Here is a 10,728-nt window from a genome sequence, read left to right as displayed (position 1 = left end):
AGAGGCACCTGGTTGGCTACTGTGTGAACAGACTGCTGAACTTGATGGGCCTTGGTCTGATCCAGCATGACTTTTCTTATTTTCTTATCCCTGGGGTATTGAAAACAAGAGGTGAGCAGAGGTGGTTTGCCATTGCCTTCCTCCACGTAGCAATCCTGTCTTCCTTAATGGTCGTCCATCCCAGTCCTGACTGTGGCCAACCCTGCTTATCTTCCAACCTTTGATCAACTCAGGCCAAGCTGGGCTATTCAAGCTACTGGGTTGAGTGAAGACCTCCACCCACCAAGCCCAATTCCGGTTCAACTTAAAGCCACTCACCAACATCCCTGCACCACCCATGTATCCCAGGACTGACTTATCTGAATGCTGTCAGCCAATCAAAGCTGGAGAAAGGACTTGGGCCTTTAACTCTTGCCTTTGTATTGAAGATGAGCATTACAAGCCCATCAGAGCTGATATTCTGAAGCTAATGTAATTGGACAAATCTTGGCAGCCATGTGTCCCCTCACCATCAACATGTGGACATATGACCAGCATCTCCATATGTGTCCAGATGAGTTACAATCCCTCAGGTGGCCAAACGTTCCCCTGTGGAGAATCTCATAGGCCAAAATCATCTCAGCTGGTCTTAGTGCTAAGTCCAAATCTTATTTATTTATTTATTATTTCAATTTAATATCCCACTCTCCCCAACCAAGACCAGGCTCAGAGCAGCTTACAAGGAATATATTATCCCATTTAATCAATAAAAAACTGTTAAAACAGCATTTAAAATAGCCCCATAAAAAGTTATATAAAACAAATATCCTAAATGACTTAAGGCGCCTCTACAGTGTAAAACATAAAATTACAACTTGGTGAGCAGATGGACTAAAGTCCCAGTTCGTTAAAGGGAAAAGTATAACAGCAGTGAGGGTTGGGGAGGCCAGCATTCATGTATAGGGAACCGTACGTGGCCTCAGCCATAGGCCTGGCGGAATAGCTCTGTTTTACAGGCCCTGCAGAACTTCTTAAGGTCCTGCAGGGCCCTGGTCTCACTAGAGAGGCTATTCCACCAGGCAGGGACCAGGGCCGAAAAAGCCCTGGCCCTGGTTGAGGCCAGCCGGACACTCTTTGGGCCGGGGACCACCAAAGGTTTGGTATTAGTTGAGCAAAGAGTCCCCCGGGGAACACACCAGGAGAGGCAGTCCCACAGATACGAAGGTCCCACAAGCGATACGAGTACTCTGCCTCCGTGCACACACACACACACCCGAACATTATTTAGAAAGCTTTCTGCATACCGGTAATATAGCATGCTATGTGAGAAGCAGCCAGTTCAAAGCTGAATAGTCCATAGAAATGAGGCTATTTAATTGCCATTATCTGACAGATGTAATGAACAAATGTGCTTTTAACGAGATGCCTTTCTGGTCGCAATTACACCATATGGAAATATTCCATATTGGCTTTTTGGGGTGGGGAGGGGGGACTTTTCACATTGTTGAATGTCGGGCATCGGTTTTCTAAGAGAATCGAAACGTTCTTTTCTTCTGATAGACCGTAATGCCTGGGTTTATTATTGACTATATCATTTCTAGAGACTGTCAACCAATCAGGCTGCTGCGGAAGACACGAAAACAGAAGCTGGTAAAGAAGTTGGCAATCCCAGCAGAGATTCGGAAGTGATGCTTCCAGTGAAAAAAAATGGGTATCACACAGGGTCCCCAAATAAACAAGTAGCATTTCTGGCCCAAACTTCATTTAGTTGTAATGCAATCCTCAACAGCCCTTCTAAGCCCATGGAGGTCAATGGCCATGGAAGGGTATATCTTTGAACACACATGATAATGCCTTATAGTGAATTAGAGCATTGGTCCATCAAGGTCAATATTGTCTACTCTGACTGGCGGCAGGTCTCCAAGGTCTCAGGCAGAGGTATTTCATATCACCTATGACTTGATCCTTTTTTAACTGGAGATGCTGGGGATTGAACCTGGGACCTTCTGCATGCGAAGCGTAGACTCTTCCACTGAGCAACAGTCCCTCCCTAGCCTTGTTTAGGATTACACTGCTACTCTTAGGATTACACTGCTATTTTTAAAGATTAGTGTTATAGGAGAGTTTCTGTCATTTAAATTGTTAGAGTCTTCTGGGGCTCTGAAAATATCCTACAGTGCCATCCCAGTAGTTTTATGCAATTTTTGAACCTTTTGGTTTAGCAAAATGGGATGTGATATAGGGTAGGAGGTTAGAGGAAAATGCATACCTACCAGTGTGGTTCACAATGGTGGCAGCATGTGCCATGAAGCTGCAGCCAACGTACAGCAACCCTATAGGGTTTTCAATGCAAGAGATGAACAGAGGTGGTTTGCCATTGCCTGCCTCTGCATAGTGACCCAGGACTTCCTAGGTCGTCTCCCATCTAGGTACTAACCAGGGCCAACCCTGCTTAGCTTCCAAGATCTGACAAGATCAGGCTAGCCTGGGCCATCCAGGTCAGGGTGGAAACAAACAGAGGTGGTTTGCCATGGCCTGCCTCTGTGGAGCAACCCTGTATTTCCTTGGTGGTCTCCCATCCAAGTACTAACCTGGGCCGATCCAGCTTAGCTTCTGAGAATTGATGAGATTGGGCAAGAAGAAGAAGAAGAGTTGGTTTTTATATGCTGACTTTCTCTGCCACTTAAGGAATCAAAGCGGCTTACAATCGCCTTCCCTTCCCCTCCCCACAACAGACACCCTGTGAGGTAGGTGGGGCTGAGAGAGCTCTAAGAGAGCTGTGACTAGCCCAAGATCACCCAGCTGGCTTCATGTGTAGGAGTGGGGAAAACATCCTGGTTCACCAGATTACCCTCTGTTGCTCATGTGGAGGAGTGGGGATTCAAACCCGGTTCTCCAGATCAGAGTCCACCGCTCCAAACCACTGATCTTAACCACTACACCATGCTGGGCTAGCCTGGGCCATCCAGGTCACATGGTTCACACAGAGTATTTAATTGTTAAAGGCAGCCATAACCACCAAGCTATCTTTTCCAGAGGAGATCTTGAGAAATCACTTTGGCTTTAGCAGAAGCTTATGGAATACAGATAAGAATACTCTCCTGTGGATATATGTTTAGGAGACAGCCTCATCTAACCAATTTCGACTTATTCCTGGAATCAAACTGCTAAGACAAAAATTGCCCTGGTAAACCTATAGTACAAGTCTCCCTGCTGAAGCAATCTGCTCTAAAATATCACTCTGAAAGCAACTGCTGAAGAGCTTCTTAATCTCATTAAGTAAAAGAGGAAAATGACATGTAATTCTTGGGCTCAGAAGGTGGGAATTATTCTAATTCACGCTGGCATACAGCAGCATAGGCCTAAGAACAGGGATCTATTATAATCTACTTACCTCTGGAGACTTTAATTTCCACATAAAATCATTTTTAAGGAGGAAGAAAGAAGCCCAGATGCATCGACGGCTTCTACATGCCGAACAATTAAATTTAATAGGAAAGGTAAAAAACTGATTCTGTATTTAAGTGGTACACAGGGAGGGGCTGTGAAAGAGGCGACGCTTTGCATGTGGAATGTCTCAGCTCCAGTTCCGGGGATGTCTAACCACAGTGTCTCAAGGAGCAAGGATTATGAAAGATCTTTCTCAGCCTGAGACCTTGGCGAGATCCTGCTAATCAGAGTAGACAACACAGAGCTCCAACAACCAAATCTCAGGCTCTGTAGTATCCCTGGAGGCTTGGTGAGTAGGAGTGAGCTTATCTATCCCATTGCAGATCACCCTTCCGCCCTGCTCTGTAACCAGCTTACAGGAGACTCTGGTAGGTCGGACCAGAACCAACGGGTTGAAATTAAATCAAAATAGTTTCCGTCTAGACATTAGGAAGAATTTTCTGACAGTTAGAGCGGTTCCTCAGTGGAACAGGCTTCCTCGGGAGGTGGTAAGCGCTCCTTCCCTGGAGGTTTTTAAGAAGAGGTTAGATGGCCATCTGTCAGCAATGCTGATTCTGTGACCTTAGGCAGATGATGAGAGGGAGGGCATCTTGGCCATCTTCTGGTCACTAGGGGGTGGAGGGGGGAGGTAGTTGTGAATTTCCTGCATTGTGCAGGGGGTTGGACTTGATGGCCCTGGTGGGCCCTTCCAACTCTATGATTCTATGTAGCTTCAGCGCTAGCAGCGTATTCCTGATCCAAAGGACGAAAGTCCTTTGGAGGCCAGGAAGGGACTGTGCTGGTGTTTGGGGGGGGGCCCGCACCGGCGTCCGGGCCTAGGGTTGCCAACCTCCAGGTACTAAATATTGTCGAAGGCTTTCACGGTCAGAGTTCATTGGTTCTTGTAGGTTATCCGGGCTGTGTGACCGTGCTACTAGCTGGAGATCTCCTGCTATTACAACTGATCTCCAGCCAATAGAGATCATCTGGAGAAAATGGCCACTTTGGCAATTGGACTCTATGGCATTGAAGACCCTCCGCTCTCCAAACCCCACCTTCTTCAGGCTCCACCCCAAAAACCTCCCACTGGTGGCAAAGAGGGACCTGGCAACCCTAACCGGGCCACTTACGCCATGCAGAATGGCCCCAATGCCAGCGGGGAGGCCTGGATGCCGGTCTCCTGGCGCTCCCATGGCAGCACCACCCAGTGATGCTGGCTGGGCCTTTCACTGGGGTCCCACCGGTGCAAAGCCCTGCACTGGGGGACACAGCTGCCAGTAGGCAGCTTCCTGTCCCCTTTTGGCCTGGCACACTGGCGGGGAGAACGGCATTGCCAGGAATGGCAGTGCTGCACCTGCCCCATTTAAACATTAAAAAGCCTTTTGGGGGCTGTGAAACAGCTTTGGAGGTGTTGCAGCTGCTCCTCGGCCATACCATCCCCGGACACCAAAAGGTGGGGAATGGGCTGTAGGTGTCTTTATTGCTTCCAACTGGGAGAGACAGGGTTGCCTAGAACCTGGGGGTGGGGGGGAAAGTGCCCTGTCTCTTTAATAGAGGTTTAATAATATGTTATTTACTAGGTGATGTTATTTGCCTCCATGCCATGAAAAGTTTCACCTGCCCTTCAGTTCCTGGGCTCAGTTCAGATCAAATGCACTGTACTGATGCTGTAGAAAAGAGCAAGAGTCTGGTAGCACCTTAAAGACTAACAAAATTTCTGGCAGGGTTATGAGCTTCATGAGCCACAGCTCACTTCTTCAGATACAGGTAGAATGTGAGTCCATCTATCCTTAAGCAAAGAAGAGTGAATTAGACACACAATGGCAATAGCATGTAAATGTCAAAAGCAAGTAAATGATATTAGCAGGCGAGATTGGATTAGGTGTGATATGCAGAGTGGTAGCAGGAGTGGAGAAATTAGCATTGGTAATGAGACAGGAATTCCAGATCTCTATTCAATCCAAGAGAATATATTGTTTTGAGCTTCATTATTAGTTGTAACTCAGCAGTCTCTCTAGTCTCCCTTTGAAATCCCTTTGTAAGACAACTGCTACTCTTAAATCAGCAATTGAATGTCCTGGAAGGTTAAAATGTTCCCCTACTGGTTTCTGAAGGTTGTGGTTTCATGTCAGACTTATGTCCATTTAATCTTTGTCGCAGGGACTGGCCTGCTTGTCCAATGCATTGCTGGCATTTAATGGCATAAATCATGTTAGAAGATGAACAGGAGTATGAACCTGAGATAGTCTGGCTGACGTTGCTGGGCCCAGTGATGGTGTTGCTAGGATCTATATGAGAGCAAAGTTGGCACCTTGGTTTGTTGCAGGCCTTCGTCCAGGGTCCATGCTACTGTTAAGTAGTTTATCATTATGGGTGAGATGCTGATGTTGTGTGGAAGGAATGGACTTGCAAGCCCCATTCCTTCTTATCATGAGAAATCAGAAAAGTCCCCACTGCCATCGAGGGGGTTCTCCAATTCTCTCTGGATAGCAATTGCTGCCACCAAAAAATCTGCTAGATGATCTTGTACATCTGTATCTGCTTTGCCATTTAAACCCTATGCCTAGTTGCTCTAACTTCGCTTTGACTAGCTAGAACATGGATTTGCACCTTTGAGCTTCAGATATGGTAATCTCTGCTTCTCCCCTTTCCCTTTACAACTCTTAAAAGTAAGACCAAATAAGTGCTGGGTGTGTACAGGAATCAGGCTTTGAGCATTCCAAATACAAGAAAGTTTGATATATGCATCAAAAGCATACACATGGTCTGTACAGAAGCAGGCTGAGCAAGGATGCAAAGAAAAGGTGAAAACATGTCAACCACTATACATGCTAAACAGTGTCAAAGGAAGATAATTTTGTAATACTTGAAGTTACAGGATTTAAAAGTAAAGTGTTACCTTAGTTCTGAGACTTGGGATATCTCTCATTGTCCCTCAACACATGATCAAGGTGGAGTCCCTAAGTAGAGGCTTAATCTTTCATGGCTTGTGTCAATTCAAACAGAAGAGCAAGATGGGAAGAGAGCATCTTCCTCCTGTCCTGATAACTAATAATCTTAACCCGCCCTGAATCCATTCCCCCTCTGAGACCATTCTCACTTTTCCTGAGCAAGAGGAAGAAAATATTATCTAGCCTTTTGGCTGTCCCTTTCAGAGTGACATTCTAGAAAGGTGTTAGATGGTAAACCTTTTGGCCTGCTGTGGCTAGAGCCATTTGCTCTGTGCAGAGCTGGAATGCTCGGTGCTTGGGAAAGAGATGACTCATCTACTGCAGTTTTCTTTTTGCTAGTTACAGCTTGCAGCCAGGTTCCATCTCATGGACAGAGTGCAGTCACAAATGGCTGAATTATTGGGGTGAATTCTAGGATGGAGGGCATGTTTTACATGAAAAGCAGGTCACCTTTTCTGCCCACATACACATGCATGTTTTAAAAACTGATTTCAAAGACATTAGAGCTGAGCAAAAAGAATCCAGCGAATGTATTGGGTTTGGCATAGTTAGACAGGTAGAATATTAACCTCCTGGCCATACATGAAACCTATAAGTACCAAAAATTAATGTCCTTCTACATTCCTACTACAAGTTGATATGTTATGAGTCAAGTGATGTATACATTTCATGCTCTGAATGCAGTAAATAAGGTCTGACAAGTTAACACTGCATGTATTTACACCTTTCCAACCGCATTTAGCTTTTTCCGAGAACAAGCTTTTTCAACATATTTTTTCAGTGGCTTTTAAATACCCACACTGCCTTCTGGAGACATATTCCCTAAACCAGTTGGGAAGCAATTGGAAGTACTTTCAAACCCCTAATCCTGTCCTTCATTCCTGGTAAGAGATATTATCATTTAGTTCCTGAGCTGTCAAACAGAGGCAACTGAAAAATCACAGGGTTTTATTCCACCTGATGTTTTTAGTTTTAGTTTCTTCTTTGCATTTGTTGTTATAGAGTCTGATTTGTTATATCCAAGCTGACAGCATTTAAACAAAACTTCTTACGGGTACTATTATTTGTAGCAGCACTCAAAATGAAGACACGAACAGTGGGCATCTGGATTAAATTGTGTGTGTGTGTGCGCGCGCGAGCGCGCAAACTTTCGTTAAATCACAGTTGACTCATGGCGACCCCAGCAAGGGGCTTTCAAGGCGAGTGAGAAGGATGGGTTGTTTGCCATTCCTTCCTCTGCAGAGCCTTCCTTGGAGGTCTCCCTTCCAAGTTTAGCTTCCAAGATCTGATGAAATTGGGCTATACCATGCCACCTTCTAGGGTTGCCAGGTCCCCCCTAGCCTCCGGCAGGGGATAGGAGATAGAGTTGCCATTTCCAGCTTGGGAAACTCCTGAAGATTTGGATATGGAGACTGTGGAGGACATGGACCTCAGTTGGATACAATGCCATAGAGTCCACCCTCCAAAGGAACTGATCTCTGTAGTCTGGAGATGAGCTGTAATTCCAGAGGATCCCCTGGTCCCACCTGGAGGAGGAGGAAGAGGAAGAAGAAGAAAAAGACTAGATTACCCTAGTGGTCTCTTCCAACTCTATGATTCTAAGAAGAATTGGTTTTTATACCCTGATTTTCTGTACCTTTAATGAGACTCAATCCATCTTACAACCGCCTTCACCCAGCAGCGTGTAGGAGTGGGGAAACCAACCCAGTTCTCTAGATTAGAGTCTGCCACTCTTAACCACTATACCACACTGGCTCTCACAACCCTACTGCCTTCCCTCTCCCTGGGTTAAATTAGGTTCTATTAATGACTGGTCTTTATCAATAAAAAAACTTTGCCCCAATTTTGGGGGCAAGCAGCATTATAGTCAGACCCACTCCGTCTCCCAACTTGGCCAACATTCCTGCTGATTTCATTTATTCTAGCCTCTACATAAAACAATGCCAAGTAGAGGCTAGGCCATGTCTTGCTTCTACCTACCTCTGGCTCAAGTTAAACCTAAAACTTCAAGGCCTAATCCCCTTGATTTTTCTAGATCAGGGGTGGGGAACATCAGGCCCGGGGGCCATTTAAGGCCTGCGAAATCATTTGGTCTGGCCCTTCATGGGCCCTGGCAGATCTTTAGCTCAGAACAATCTAAGACTGGCTATCTGCCCCCTCCCATGGACAGGAATAGCCTCTATTCAAGGTGGATGTGAGTTTGTTTTGCCCAGCTGGTGCAATAGACCATCCTGTGCCACCAGGTGGGCGAATGCACCACTGGTTGGATGCCTGCCTACTTGCCCATGGAGGGGGGATGTCATCTGAGGTAGCTGCCTGCTTGGGGCTTGTTCGGCTAATTTTTAAGTTGATAATTTTGTATGGCCCGCGAATGATGTTCTAACTATCCAAACTGCCCTTGGCAGAAAAAAGGTTCCCCACCCCTGTTCTAGATAATTACCAATCTATGTGGCTGAAGGCAGTCAGAGGCAAGTTGGTTGAGATGGGCTTTCCCCCTCAATCGGCCCTGGAAATGGAGTATGATCAGGCAAGGCAAGTTATAAAACAAAGGATACTGGAAACGGAGCGCCAAAAAGTTCTAGAGAAGGCACCGACTTTTCTGTCTGCACAACAGTCCTGATATATAGCCTCTCCTGCCGCCTACCATTCCCAATTAGAGTTCTTCAGATACAGGAGAGCATTGCTAGATGCCAAGCTCTTATCTTGGCGGTTTGGGATGGGAGATATAGAAAGGTTCCCTTGGAGGTTAGGGAATGTCCCTGTTCTTTAAAGGAAATTGAAACAATGGAGCACGTTCTACTGCGCTGTCCACTATACCAAGAGGTTCGTTCTAAGTTCCTCTCCCCCAACTTAGTCGGCATCTTGGCCATTCAGGTCTGGAGTATACTAAAAGGTTGCTTATACAGTAGATGAAAATCCACAGGTTACAGCAGGAACGGCAAAGTTTTGTGCAGCGGCCTGTAAAATCCGTCAGATGCTGCTGAGAATGTCGGTATGCCAATAATTTTAATGGGTAGTGTAAGTAGTTTGTAATAATAGTGCAAATAACTATTTTACAATTTGTAGGAACCTGTGGTTAGAGTGTAATACTAAGGGTTTCAGTTGGAATTTGTGAAGAGCTGTGCTGGCCAAGAGATGTGTAGTGGTTAAGAGCGGTGGACTCTAATCTGGAGAACCGGGTTGGATTCCCCACTCCTCCACATGAAGCCTGCTGGGCGCCCTTGGGCTAGTCACAGTTCTCTCTGAACTCTCTCAGCTCCACCTACTTCACAAGGAGTCTGTTGTGGGGAGGAGAAGGGAAAGTGACTGTAAGCTTTGAGACTTCTTAGAGAAAAAGCGGGGTATAAAAACCAACTCTTCTTCTTTTTGAAAGAAATACAGCTCCCTGTGTTGTAGTAACTGCTTCACAACACTTGAACCATTTGGCACTCTGAATTCAGTCTACCTGGATATCTGGTAGATTCCCGATCAATGTCAAAGGACTGTAGCATCTGTTCATAGCAGCTGTGTAAACCAGCTACTCTGATCTGACTCCACACTAATTAATTGCATCTCTCCCTGACATGTGTTAACAGCAAAACCAACACAATATATGCTAATATTATGAGAAGACTTTGCCACATGGGTAGTTACAAAATCCCAAGCTGACATATGAGGTGACTTCTTGAATTAAAAGGGCACATGCAAAAATTCCAATAACATTGTTTTCAGTCTCTGCCTTGGTGAGAGTGTATAACCAGTCAGGAGACACGGCCATTTGAAAATACCTGCATTTCATATGGGTTCTCCAAGCTCCAGACAAAGCTGCCGTCTTCTGTAAAGTACCCCTCTCATCAAGGGTGCAATTTACTATAAACACGCAAAACATTTATTTAATGCATTTTTAGCCAATCCTTCTTCCACTGAGGTCAAGGTGGTGCTCACAGTTTTCCCCTTCTCCGTTTTATCATCAAAACCCCCACACAAGAGTTGTGTTAGTGATTCATTGAGAGATTGTACACGACCTCTTCCCCTGGCCTAAACAGAGACTTGGGATTCCTCATTCATTACTGCTGTGAACAAATGTCAATTAATTCTCGTCATCATATTAGTATGGTAGAATGTAAGAACATCAGGAGACCACTGCTGGATCAGACCAGTGGTCCATCTAGTCTACCATCTTATCTCACACAGTGGCCAACAGTTACTTCAGAGGGCCAACAATAGGGCAGAAAGAACAGGCCTCAGTGGCGTGTACTCATGAGTTCTTAGGGAACTCCAGTGTGAAATTGTTGATCTATTAAACAGAATGTGTAACTTGTCAGAGGAAGAATGTGAGCCCCACCAGGAGACTGTCAACCCTACCCCATCCCCAGTGTGGTGAAGTGGT

The sequence above is a fragment of the Euleptes europaea genome, chromosome 9 (genome assembly GCF_029931775.1).
Source record: "Euleptes europaea isolate rEulEur1 chromosome 9, rEulEur1.hap1, whole genome shotgun sequence".
Lineage (NCBI taxonomy): Eukaryota > Metazoa > Chordata > Lepidosauria > Squamata > Sphaerodactylidae > Euleptes > Euleptes europaea.
Note: the sequence above shows the minus strand (reverse complement) of the source record.